This window comes from Lygodium microphyllum, chromosome 19 (genome assembly GCF_053477565.2).
Source record: "Lygodium microphyllum isolate KBCC chromosome 19, Lygodium_microphyllum_v1.1.10, whole genome shotgun sequence".
Classification (NCBI taxonomy): domain Eukaryota; kingdom Viridiplantae; phylum Streptophyta; class Polypodiopsida; order Schizaeales; family Lygodiaceae; genus Lygodium; species Lygodium microphyllum.
In genome coordinates, this window is record NC_141153.1 from 68,073,127 (window position 1) to 68,085,487 (window position 12,361).

Sequence of the window (12,361 nt, forward strand, 5' to 3'; positions counted from 1 at the left end):
AATCGTAACTTCTTCATCCTCTTCAAGTTAACTCTAGTGCTCTTAGCCCCTTTACCATGGCACTCATCTTTTCAACCACATCTCTCTATCCACCCTTGTCATTTTCCCTCATTAGGTGTCCCATGATCTCTCGCCAACAGTTGCACCATTTGGTTGGTGAAAGTGCCATGGGATTGGCACTCACCTCAAAGGGAGGTATATGATTAACACAAGAAGATTGGGCAAGACAAGGAAAAGCAAGTTGTATAAATTTTGATGTAAATTTTGGAATATAATAGGTACTTTTGTGCAAATCTTGGATAACATCACTTGTTTTGTAACACTATGCCATTATTTTATGAGAGTAGTGGACTCCTTCTTGTGCAAATTGTACTTCATAAGCAACCATCCTATGTCCAATTTATTCCCTTGACAAGGAAAGATTTTACTTGTATGTAAAAAAAAGCCATGACTGGTTCGAGAAGACCACAAAAATGCAAGATGTCCAAGGGGTATGGAAAACCCTAACCCTAGTCCTTGTGTATTTAAAGGTTGAAAAAGAGTATAAGAGGCTATTCATGTGTGTGCCAACTTGGTGTACTTGTCTTCTTATTTCTATTGTGAGAGTGAGTGAGTGAGGAAGAGAGTGAGAGATTGGGAAGGAGAGTTGAGAGTGAGCTCAGTGAGGAACCAAGCAACTAGAGCTCTTCATCTCCTCCCCACACTTTCCCTTACCAAATCTATACTTCTCTCATACATGTGCAGACCACCTAGAGGGTTGAGGATCGAAGGGCACAAGTGTGGATCATGGAATTTGCCATGTGCAACCATCATGCCTCAATGGAGTGCCTTGCAAGCTTGCTACAAGCGAATCATTGTATTCATAGATCCTAAGATAGATAGTGGCACTACTTCCTCATATTTGGGGTAAGATTCTATGATACTTTCTCCTCAATGAACAATATGCTAGGTCCATATTATTTAGCACTAGTATCAAGATCTATCAAAATTTCTTCGATATGTGAGACATTATCCTTAAATCAGCCCCATTGATAAGCTTATCATTTGAGTCTCCCTATATAAACAACTCGCCAATGCCTCCTTGATAGTTAGCTAGAGCTTTGTAGAGGGCACCCTTATCCACTTTCATTTATGAGCTTTCAAGAGTTGAGCTTTTACAAGTTGCCACTTGGAAATTTATGCCAGAATTTTATTCATTATTTGCATTGCATGTTATCATACATAAGGCTACTAAGAGCAGGACTTTGTTCAAGGTTTGATCCACAACCATGGCCTTGCTCTATTTTCTTACTTACTCAAGAATTTTCTTATGATCTTCCTCATCATCCAAGAATGGCAAGTCAATCATCACAAGTATATGCATCCAATCACTATCCTTTGTTGGAAAAGGGATATAGTTTGATAAGAGGTCCATAGTTAGATGCACCATGAATCACCTTTAAGAGTCATAGAGATAACATCTAGGCTGATTGATGAAGTCTTTCATAGGCTCATTTCTATGTGGACAAGTTTCCTTCAATTCCCAAAGAATGTCAATCCTCCATTATCTCAATCTTTAATAACTTGATGAAGTCTAGGCTCATTTCTATGTGGACAAGTTTCCTTCAATTCCAAAAGAATGTCAGCCCTCCATTATCTCAATCTTTAATTACTTAAGCATTCCACTTTTTTGGCTTTCCTAGTAGGATGTCATAATTCACTCCTTTCATAACAATAAATTTGACAAAGAATTGCAAATTTCACTAGGCTAATCCTTAAAAACTTTGAAGGGTTTCACTTTTGTCCCAGTAGCCAATGTTACATTGAAGTAAGCCAATGTTACATCCTTAAGATGGCTATCTCATGCTCGCAAGATAGCATGGCTTAGAACACTCATGCATGCTCTAGTGTTAACAATTCCACATGGGGTTGCCCCTAGGGCCACTATTGGTAGGATTACATGTGTTTTAGTCCCTTCCCACAAGGCATTGATTTACAAGGTTCTAGGTTGTACTGGGCTAGGTGTTAAGCTAAGTATATGTGTTTCAAGGTTAAATTCCTACATGTTTCAATCGGTCACTAGCTCTATAGTTCCATCTATCTAGGATTCTAAAACGTGCCACAATGCTAAATTTTTCTTCAAAAATATACTAATATGCATTAATAATTGGGTGGAGGACATGGGAACTAATAAGCATGAGTCTACTTCATCAAACTTATTCTTTCCAAACTTGTGAGCCATAGAGATCTATCTGTAGAAGGACATGGTCAATTTTGTTTCTTATCCTTGAATAGATGGGTTAACCTATTGATTCCCAATAGTATGTCTGGGACATTAATCATTCTTGTTGAGGTGCTTCATCATACAATAGATAATCTGAACTAAAGATTCAAGTGAATACAATTTGCAAAGAATAATGAGAAATAGCAAAAGCCTACATTATGCAACATTGGATATAATCTCCCTCCAAGCATGGGTGAGTACCTCTCCCATTCACATATTTATGAATTAGTCTTTGTGCTCAAAAATATCATTGAAAAGCATCGCCTTTTTGGGCTCTAGCTTTCTTTACATAAATGTGTTGCTTTTGTTCTATTCTTTTCTGAGTCCCATTTCTAGGCCTCGCAAAATAGTAATATCTCAATAAATAAATTATGTATGGGTGTATACAATGTCCTTGTGCTAGTAAGAACCTAAAAATACAAAATTCCACATTATGAAGTATACAACAAAAAATAATTCCTATGCATTAGAATGTACTTCCTTAGAATATTTATTCTGCATAACTTTGTCTAATTCTAACGATTTGCTAACCACAACACTAAACACATTAGTATCACATGCAACACTACATATAACAAGTCAGGAATCATGTCACAAATAGATAAAATCTACCAAAATGAATAAATATCAACGTATTTTTATAGTAAATTCTTGCCATTTCCATGGCATTTCCTAGGGGTTAACAAGCAATTTTCCTCCTTGGTTGATAAAACATAATTACACAAGTGATTAGCTATGTGGTATTGGTGCCTCATGTAGTGAATGTGCACTATATTTCCTATGAAAATAATTTAACCATGGACTTTTATGGAACACTTTCTTATACAAAAAATTTATCCCCTTAGGATATTAATGCAATTGAGTGGCAAGCAATTACTTGTCTTTTGAATCCATTAGGAATCTTTAACATAATGATTTCAATATTTAACTAGATACCTCTATGATAGTGACTTTTAGTTCCAATTGCAGTCTAGTTATGGTAAGAATAACAATGGAGGATCAGTTATAGATAACTGGAGTTACTAGTGGGGTTCCCTTAAAAGGTTTCATATTAGCTTTTCCTATGGTTGAAAGCTAAAGAAACTTTGGTCTATCAATGCTACAGGAGCTAAGAAGGTCAACAATAGTACTATGAGTTGCTTTAGGCTGACCATTACTTTAGGGGTGAAAAGCTAAGGTGAAGTTCATCTTAAAATCTAGGTTTTTAAACAATGCTACCCAAAAATGATTGCAAAATCTACCATTATGATGTGTTGCAGTTAGAAGTAAGCTTGTTTAGTGAGTCTTTCCACTACAATCTGTATCATGTCATGATGTGCAAATGTCGTGGGAAGACCAATAATAAAATCCATAGAGACTTTGTGATGTCTTGGAATAGAAAAATAGATCTAGGTATCTTAGTGGGATACGTAGCTTCATATAGGAAAAAAGAGATCTTGCTTTTAGACATAAAAATAAAAATAATATTTGAGGAGATACTCAGAGATGCTTGTACATATTGCCGGGTTCACTTCTTTGGTTGAAGGCCTTCAATCTCTCACTCTAACTCGTGTCCTTTTGCACTCGTGCTTATCACTCACTCGTGTCGGTCTGCACTTGTGGTTATCATTCTCACATGACTTTTGTTTTCATTATGGCATGGTATCAAGCACCAAGTTTGGGGCTTGGTCGTTATCTCACTCATGTCCTGCACTCATGCACCAAGTTTGGACCTTGGTCATCGTCTCACTCATTTCCTTCTGCACTTGTGCTTGTTATTTCACATGAGGTTCTATATTCATTATGGCATAGTATCAAGCACCAAGTTTGGAGCTTGGTTGATAAAGATGCTACATTTTGGGAGTCTAATTGAGAAACTAATGACTGTCTGATACTTATTTTGTAATTGTGATGAGCAGTTTCTAGTACTACCTTTCCTGTTGAAGATCTTGCTGTTGCAGTATGAGGCTTATGGGCAAAACTGTAATGTCTATCACACAGAAAGCTGCCTTTGCTCAATAAATTTTGCAAAGGATGGTCACTGCACATGGAGGTTGGTTGATACACGATTTCAGTTCAGCATCTATACGTCTAGCAGGTTTCATGGATTTGAGAATACAGGAAACAAGCTTTCAGACTTGCCCCATGTATCTATAACTTGCTAGGTTGGTAATCATTTTCAGAAAACATGTGCTTCTCTTGTAAGCTTGCAAGCATCATGACAGATTGGACAAAAAACTATTGCTGTTGGCTTGTATGGATCACCATATAGGAAAAAGTCTATGCCCATGTATCCAGAATCAACTTGTGTGAGGTCTCAGTTGTGTATTGCTCTTTGAGTTGTAAATGGTTTTTGTTTCTTCTCTTTGCTGTTGACCATTCTTCGAGCATGTTCAGTGTTTTGGGATGTTCATTAAATGCAAACTGAACAGGATATGGCAGATGGAAAGAGAACAACAGATACAGAGTAATTCTGAAAACAGGATAAAGAATATTGTGTGTAATCAAACCTGTGAATAAAATATGTAGGATTCATTTTTTTCTGTTTTTCGTGATTATTTTATACTGGTGTACATGTAATCAAACCTGTGAATAAAATATGTAGGGTTTGTTTTCAAAAAAACTGTGTTATCTTTGCTGGGCTCCTCTCTATTTCTAATATCCTGACATTTCTGCTTCAAAGACTGATTCATAGGGTGGCTTTTGTTGTGATTCCTAAGCATCTAAGACTCTAGCTCAATCACAAAATATCTTGAAACAGTGTCCTAAGGTAATGTACTGGGGGTAAAAGATGCTAGAATTGGATGCAGCAATGGAAGTGTAGAAAATTGCTGTAATAGACTGTGTAACACGAGAAGAGAGAAAGAAACATTGTGAAGGAAAGAACACTGCACAAGAAATGGAATCCATATAGTAAGACATGAGACAAAATAAACGTGAGTCACAGGTTGTGTGGGCATTGGCACTGGCTGTCTCTCTCCAACGGATCTGCTCTAGGAGTATACAAAGTGAACGATTGGAGGAGGAAATGACTAGCCCATAAATGGGTCCAAACTCATGATCAAGTCGGCCAGCATCTAGGGGCCATAAATAAACAGGTTGGCTAGCCATAATGCAGTTTGCCATATAAAAGGAAATAAAATAATTAGGCACTCACATAAACATGCCTCATCACAAAATGCCTCACCCATTGGAACATGCATATACTCACACATGAACTGACGACTTTGCTAACACTCAAATCATGGGTGATTTGGTACAATACAATATACAATGGGAATAACTCATCAGCGTAGATATAACAATGATACTCATAGCACCATGGATACCCAAGCAGTGAGTGCGCAAGCCACGACTAAGGTGCCTAGGAGAGAACCTGATGTCGATTATACTAGCTCTTGAAAATAGATAGTAATCATAACAACTCTCTATGTCTATCAACAATGCCTTAAAAGTAGAACATGTATCCATCTTGTCATTGATGTTGCAATGAGTTCCTTGCCTTTGGCTAGATTGTCAAACCGTCTCCTCATGTGAACTCAAATTAGTAGCCAATCTCACACTTTGTTAAACAACTCATTATGAATTTGGACGTCAATCCTAGCTCTAGGATTTCTAACTACCAAATTTTGGTTGATGTGTCAGGGAAACACCTACATGTATAGAAGTATAGATAAGGCTTGATTGCTTCATCTCACCATCCTTTTACACTCTTTGGCACACCAGAGTTGTGGGGGATGACTTGCATCATTTGTACTGGCAAGTTGGAAGAGAGGCCCTTGTAGCCACCACAAAGGCAAAATAGTTGGAGCCTAAACCTAGACCTAAAGACAATGGACATGTCGATAGACTCGTCGCCCTTCATCATTGTTCACTTCTTTCACAAAGTTGCTAGTGTCTTGCAATCCTTCTAGAGATTCCTTTTCTTGCCATAATAATAGTATTAAAGTTTTGTTTTGTTTTTTTAAAAGCATGTCACCCTGCTTAGAAACTTAAACAGTTGGAGTACTTAGAGCCAACATTCTTATCGAAACTTGAATGTGAATACCTCAAGTTTCCAATGTAACACTCATAGATGAGTAAACAATATTTGCATGTTTATCATTAGTAGAAGCCAGAGGAGCCATGATGAGAGAGAGATAGAGATGAGTAGAGGCAAGGGATCTCAAGGAATACAAATGTTCCTACAAAATAAACTCACAATAGTTTCAAGAGTTCAAGCAGGAAAGAACTCAGAGAAAGGATCAATAGTAATTAGTGAAAAAAATACGGCACTGGATACACAAGAACCCTCTAAAGTTAAGTAGGGGATCATGCAAAAGTTGATTAGAAAACAAGATACCTATTGCAAAAACAAATGAGACAAGAAAGAACATATCAAAACAAAATGCAAAACACAGTTTGTAGCTATCAAAGATTGAAGCTATAGCTTGAAAACATAGTCGCTTTGCCTTGTACAAGAGCCAAAAAACAAGACGTAAATATTGAGGTAGTAGGTATCAAATGCATAATAATGGAAACAAGCTACCTTAGCCCTGGAATAATGTGAGGATAATAAACACAGTGTTACGAGCAAAACTTTGTTAAGCCAAGGAAATATTGGATTGTTTTGGCTCAATAGATGGTTGCCCAAACTCTAAATCGAGTAGTAGTCAAGTCATGTCTAATCAACAGTAGAGAAATCAAAACATAGATCTATAGTTAAAGAAATTAGCATGAGCATACCTCAAATGGTTGATATAAGGTAGTAGAAAGATCCCAACTTGAATTTTATATCATATGAGAAGTGGATAGGCCAATGGAAGCATTGAAAATTGCTATAATAGGTTGTGTAATACAAGGGAGAAGAGAAAAGATAAACACTCTAAAGGAAAGAACACGGCACAAAGAACTCAGAAGAAAAGAGATGCTAGGGAAATTGAATCCATGTACCAATATATGAGACAATATAGAAACATGAGTCACTAGTGTGGGCACTGACTTCAGCTTCCTATGTCCAATGGATCTTTTGTACAAGTATACAGAGTGAACGATTAGAGGAGGAAATGACTAACCTATAAATGGGCCCCAACTCATGATCAAGTTGGCCAACATTTGGAGGCCACAAAGAAATAGGTTGGCTAGTCATAATGCAATTGGCCATATAAAAAGAATAAAATAATGAAGCACCCACATAAACATGCCAGATCTTGAAATGCCTAGCCTACTCAAACATGCACAAACTCAAATGAATTGACAACTCCGCTAACAAAAGATGTGTAACAAGATTGCTAGCAGCATTACTTAGGAAATGTTCACATGATGGATGCAGTATCATGAAATGCAAGTGGTATTTGGAAATGGGTGAGCTACAAACATAAGTTTATAACTGAGCCAAAACACTTTCTTGGTGGGGTGTCTCTCATTGACTTGCTAGCAAGGCAAGTACAAGTTTGAATATGTGGCTTGTGACCATGCCATAAGTGTGGCTTTTGTGATTCGACTTGCATGCCACTTTTGATACCTTAAAAAAGTTTACAAGCTTGAACATGTGGCTTGTGATCATGCCTTAAATGTGGCCTTTTGTGATAATTTTTGCATGTCACTTTTGATACCCTTTGAAAAAAAGTTGAAGTTTGGATTAATTAAGGAATGATATTTTGCACGCGTGGATCATCTCCAAGATCACATCACGGATTATCCCGAGAGGGCATTGCTTGATTCACAGGCCAATACTGGTCGAGTGGTGAAAAGGCCAACCATGGAAATGGCATCTCACTCCTAGACCGCTTGTGGGTCAGGTGGAGCTCTAGACACCCCATAGCAAAATTTTAACCATATACATAATGATTTGTATACCAACACACTTATGGACTAGCTAATCTTGAACCTCATGAATGAATAAGATTGTTGGAGCATATTGTTGGTTTGACCTTTTGAATTGAACAAGCTTTAAAAAGTGTGACCTTACAGAAGATCAAACTCAAACCTTTTGTATTACGATTGCAAACATTTCTAAACTAGAAGAAAATGATTGGTATGGAAAGGGCTCTTATAGTAGCAAATGGCATGTGCTATGATGACCAGTGATTTTAGACATGAGAATGAATATTATTGATAATTATATAATGCTTCATTATTTTACATTTTCCTCATGGCATAGTTCCCTCATGGCGCCTATATTACAGGCTCATTTACTGGATAAAGACAAGAAGCACCACAACCTAGATGGCTAATTGTGTCGATTGAATGAGATTATACTTTACTGAATGAGCATTGACTAGGAATAGCCCATTCAAATTAGGTTAGTTTTGATGTATTGTTCAATATTCTACAAAAGGTCTCATAAACCATGGGTTCTATGTAGGACAAAGTAGAACTTGGGTGTGGTTGTTAGGAGGATGTCCCTTTATACAAGGAAGAAAATTAAAAGATGTGTATGGGTTTTGGTAATAAAATAAAAAATCAATAATAGTAGTATAGGGCTATGTAGCAACTATAATAACATTATAATTGCATATAGTTCGAATGTAATAAATATAATGGCACGATAAATATTAGAATACAATAATAGGAATGTAGCGGTTTTCGTTGATAGACAAAAGGTCTCTTTGACTAAAATTGTTTAAGATTTCATTGATAGGATGGAACATTCATTAATTAGATAGTTTGGCTAATGAGTAATGGCCTTCTAAAAACCTTATATTCTTAATGTGTACATCTTCCTACTCGTGCATCATCAACACCCAAGAGTAGGTGCACACCAAGTAGCTTTCTGTGAGTATAAACATGCTTTGAATCTTGGCCAAGGACCCAAGTTTGTATCTTTGATAAAGGTGAAAAGCACCTTCAAACATGGTGAAGGCTAGGGAGATGAACATTTGTGAGAGAGATGCTGAAGGTAGAGACAAGGTTTAGTGCAAAGTTAGTTTTGCATTCCATTCATTTAAAGGCCTTACTAAATGACATGTTCGTAGAAGTTGAGATTGTAGTGTGTATCAAAATTTCTACTTCTTATGGTTGTAGTCTATTGCACATGCTATACCATTCCTCAATCTATTGAGTATTCAAATCCCTATATGAGCCACTATTTGGCAAGAACATATTGTCCATATTGCCTATTATAAGATGGAATGAACATGTAAGCCTATCGAGGAACTTGTGAAAATTCTTCAATTGCAAACATGTATACGAGGGACCATTAGATAGTTAGTGTTCTATATAGCTTTGACCTTTCTAGGAAAATTATTCTGTTGCAACCATGTAGAATAGGGAGGCCAATTAAACACTTATTAGTTCTACATGAATTTGATGTTCAAGTAGTGGATCAATAAAGGGAGAAACACTTAATGACTTCGCTCCCCTTTGATCCTCATGAACCATAGTGTTGACGAATGATTTCAGCACCCCCTTGATGAACTAATTGCTTGATTGGTTAGTAGTTGTTGTGGAAAACCATAACATTTATATAAAGTTTTTGCACAATGACTTCAATCTAGTCCTTGCATTTGCTCTTTTTGTAGGGCTAATCTTGGCCCACTTTTTAGGTAGGTAGTAGCTTCTAGCATGGAATGATTTGAATGAAATGGGCACTAATACTAATAGGTCTAATGCAATCTATGCCCCACACTTTTTGAATAGTTTCCATGCCATGAGTAAGGTTACCTCCATATTGTCCTTTGATCATAGAGTACTTTGATTGAGCTTAGCACCAATACTAATAAGTCTAATGAAATCTATAACCCACACTTTTTTGAGTGACTTTCATGCCATAACTAAGGTTATTTCATTATTATCCTTCAGTAGAGAGGACATGAGAACTGCAAGCATAGTATCATGAAATAAAGAATTTTGCAAATGAAGAGAGATCTGATAATACGATCAAGAAATGAAGAATGTGATTGGCATCCTCATATCTACAATTAACAAAACCTTAGTTAAAGTGGGAGCTTTTCTCAAGGTAGGATTGAACAATGGCATGATAACACCTAGCCCATGTGACACTTACAAGTGCCTCAATGGAAAGTGGATCACTTTCTCAATACTTTATCAAGGATAACTTTTTCAACAAGGAAGTGGGGGATAACTTTGTGAACAAGGAAGTGAGATCTTAGATCTAATTTTTGCAATAATTTATACCCTCATAATATTTGAGATGCTATATATTGACAATGTCAAGCCATAATTTCTAAGGTGTGTAAAGTTTGAAAGACAATCTACTTGATTCTAGTGTGATATATTTGAAATGGTATACATACAAAGTTGTCAATCCTTAATTCCTAAGCTATGTAAAGTTTAAAAGACGATCTGCCTATATAAAAAACCTTTAATGGAAGGAGGTGAAACCAATAATTCCACTATGCTTATGGTCTTAGCAACAAACTTCATATACCATCTAAGAAAAAGTTATTAGTTGCAAAGTCATGTAAAGAGGCAAGCTCAACACATGACAAGTCACGTAAAAGGTTATCCTCGTATGGATGCGAGACATAAAAAGGGCATAATAAAATCACCTAAGTAGGTGAAATATACATGAGTATATATAGTTTTGGGCTACTTCAAATATGCTATGGTCCATGCACATAAGGCACACAAGATGTATACCAAATATAAAATATGACAAAAGTTGACATGAGACCTTGTGAATGATTTCTATCATGAAGATATAGAGTGTGTGATGAATTTGTGATAGAGAAAGAGTATATAGAAGTAAAGAGAGTGTACAAGTGTATAATGAGCTAGATACTCCTTATGTTTCATGTATGAGAGAGCATATACTTATTTTCATCCATATACATTCTATTTAGTTCCTAAAAATATCCTACTCAGCACTCCTAATTATCTTATCTACTCGATACAAATATCTAAGGTCCTTTTCAAAGACCTTTGATCCATGCCCATATTCAGTATCCATAACATCCCCCCCCCCACCCCCCCCAATGTGCACCCCAAAGAGGTGTTCATAAAGATAAAAGAAATTCGATACATTTGACACTACTTCAAAATGGGTATTTAGTGACGCCGATTTCTAGCACGATAAGTGACACATTTTGCATTCTATTCACATTGCTTATACTTGGTCAACAACAATTCTATTCATGTCACTAAAGCACTTCAAAGTGTGTCACTTAATCGGAATTTCTTTTAAACAAGAAAATTTCAAGACAAACCCTACATTCTTTGTCTTGCTTCTCTACCATGATTTATGCTCTCTCTCTCTCTCTCTCTCTCTCTCTCTCTCTCTCTCTCTCTCTCTCTCTCTCTCTCTCCATGGAAAAACACACATGCACACACAACACACACTCTATTTGTCTCAATGCACTCTCTTTCCCTACACACACACATGTGCGCGCACACATGCGCGCGCGCGCACACACACACACACACACACACACACACACTCTCTCTCTCTCTCTCTCTCTCTCTCTCTCTCTCTCTCTCTCTCTCTCTCTCTCTCTCTCTCTCTCTCTCTCTCTCTCTCTCTCTCTCAAGTTGCACAGACACACACACACATACTCCGTGTGTGTGTGTGTGTGTGTGTGTGTGTGTGTGTGTGCGTGCGTGCGTGCATGCGCGCGTGTGTGCGCGTGCGTGCGTGCGTGCATCCATGTGCGTGTGTGTGTAAAGAAAGAATTAAAATTAAATATTGTTTGAAAGAAACTATTTAACTTACAAATTATATATTAGTTTATCAACCATAATGTAGGCTAATGTTGTAAGTGCATGCAAATAATTTTTTAGAGAAGAAGCCAACTTGTTTGTAGAAGAATTGTGCCTCAAATCTTGTAATGCATGTGATAGATTTTTTAGAGAAGAAGCCAACTTATTTGTAGAAAAATTTCTCCTCAAAAATAAAATAAAATTCATGCAATAGCTTTCAAAGGAGCCAACTTAAATCATTGTCTTTGCGTCTTGAAAGTGATGGGATATCACAAAAGTTTCCTACAACATGATGGACTAATTATGGTCCCATATCTAACATTGTGTTTGTCATAGAATCGGTCATGGTGCTTTGTACTTGATTGCAATCACTTTTGTGAGAGACCTCACTAGACTCATATGATGAATGAATGCGTCTAGTGCAAAAAACCACATGAATTATTTTGTCATGACCATGCATTGAGAGGTAAACTATAGTAG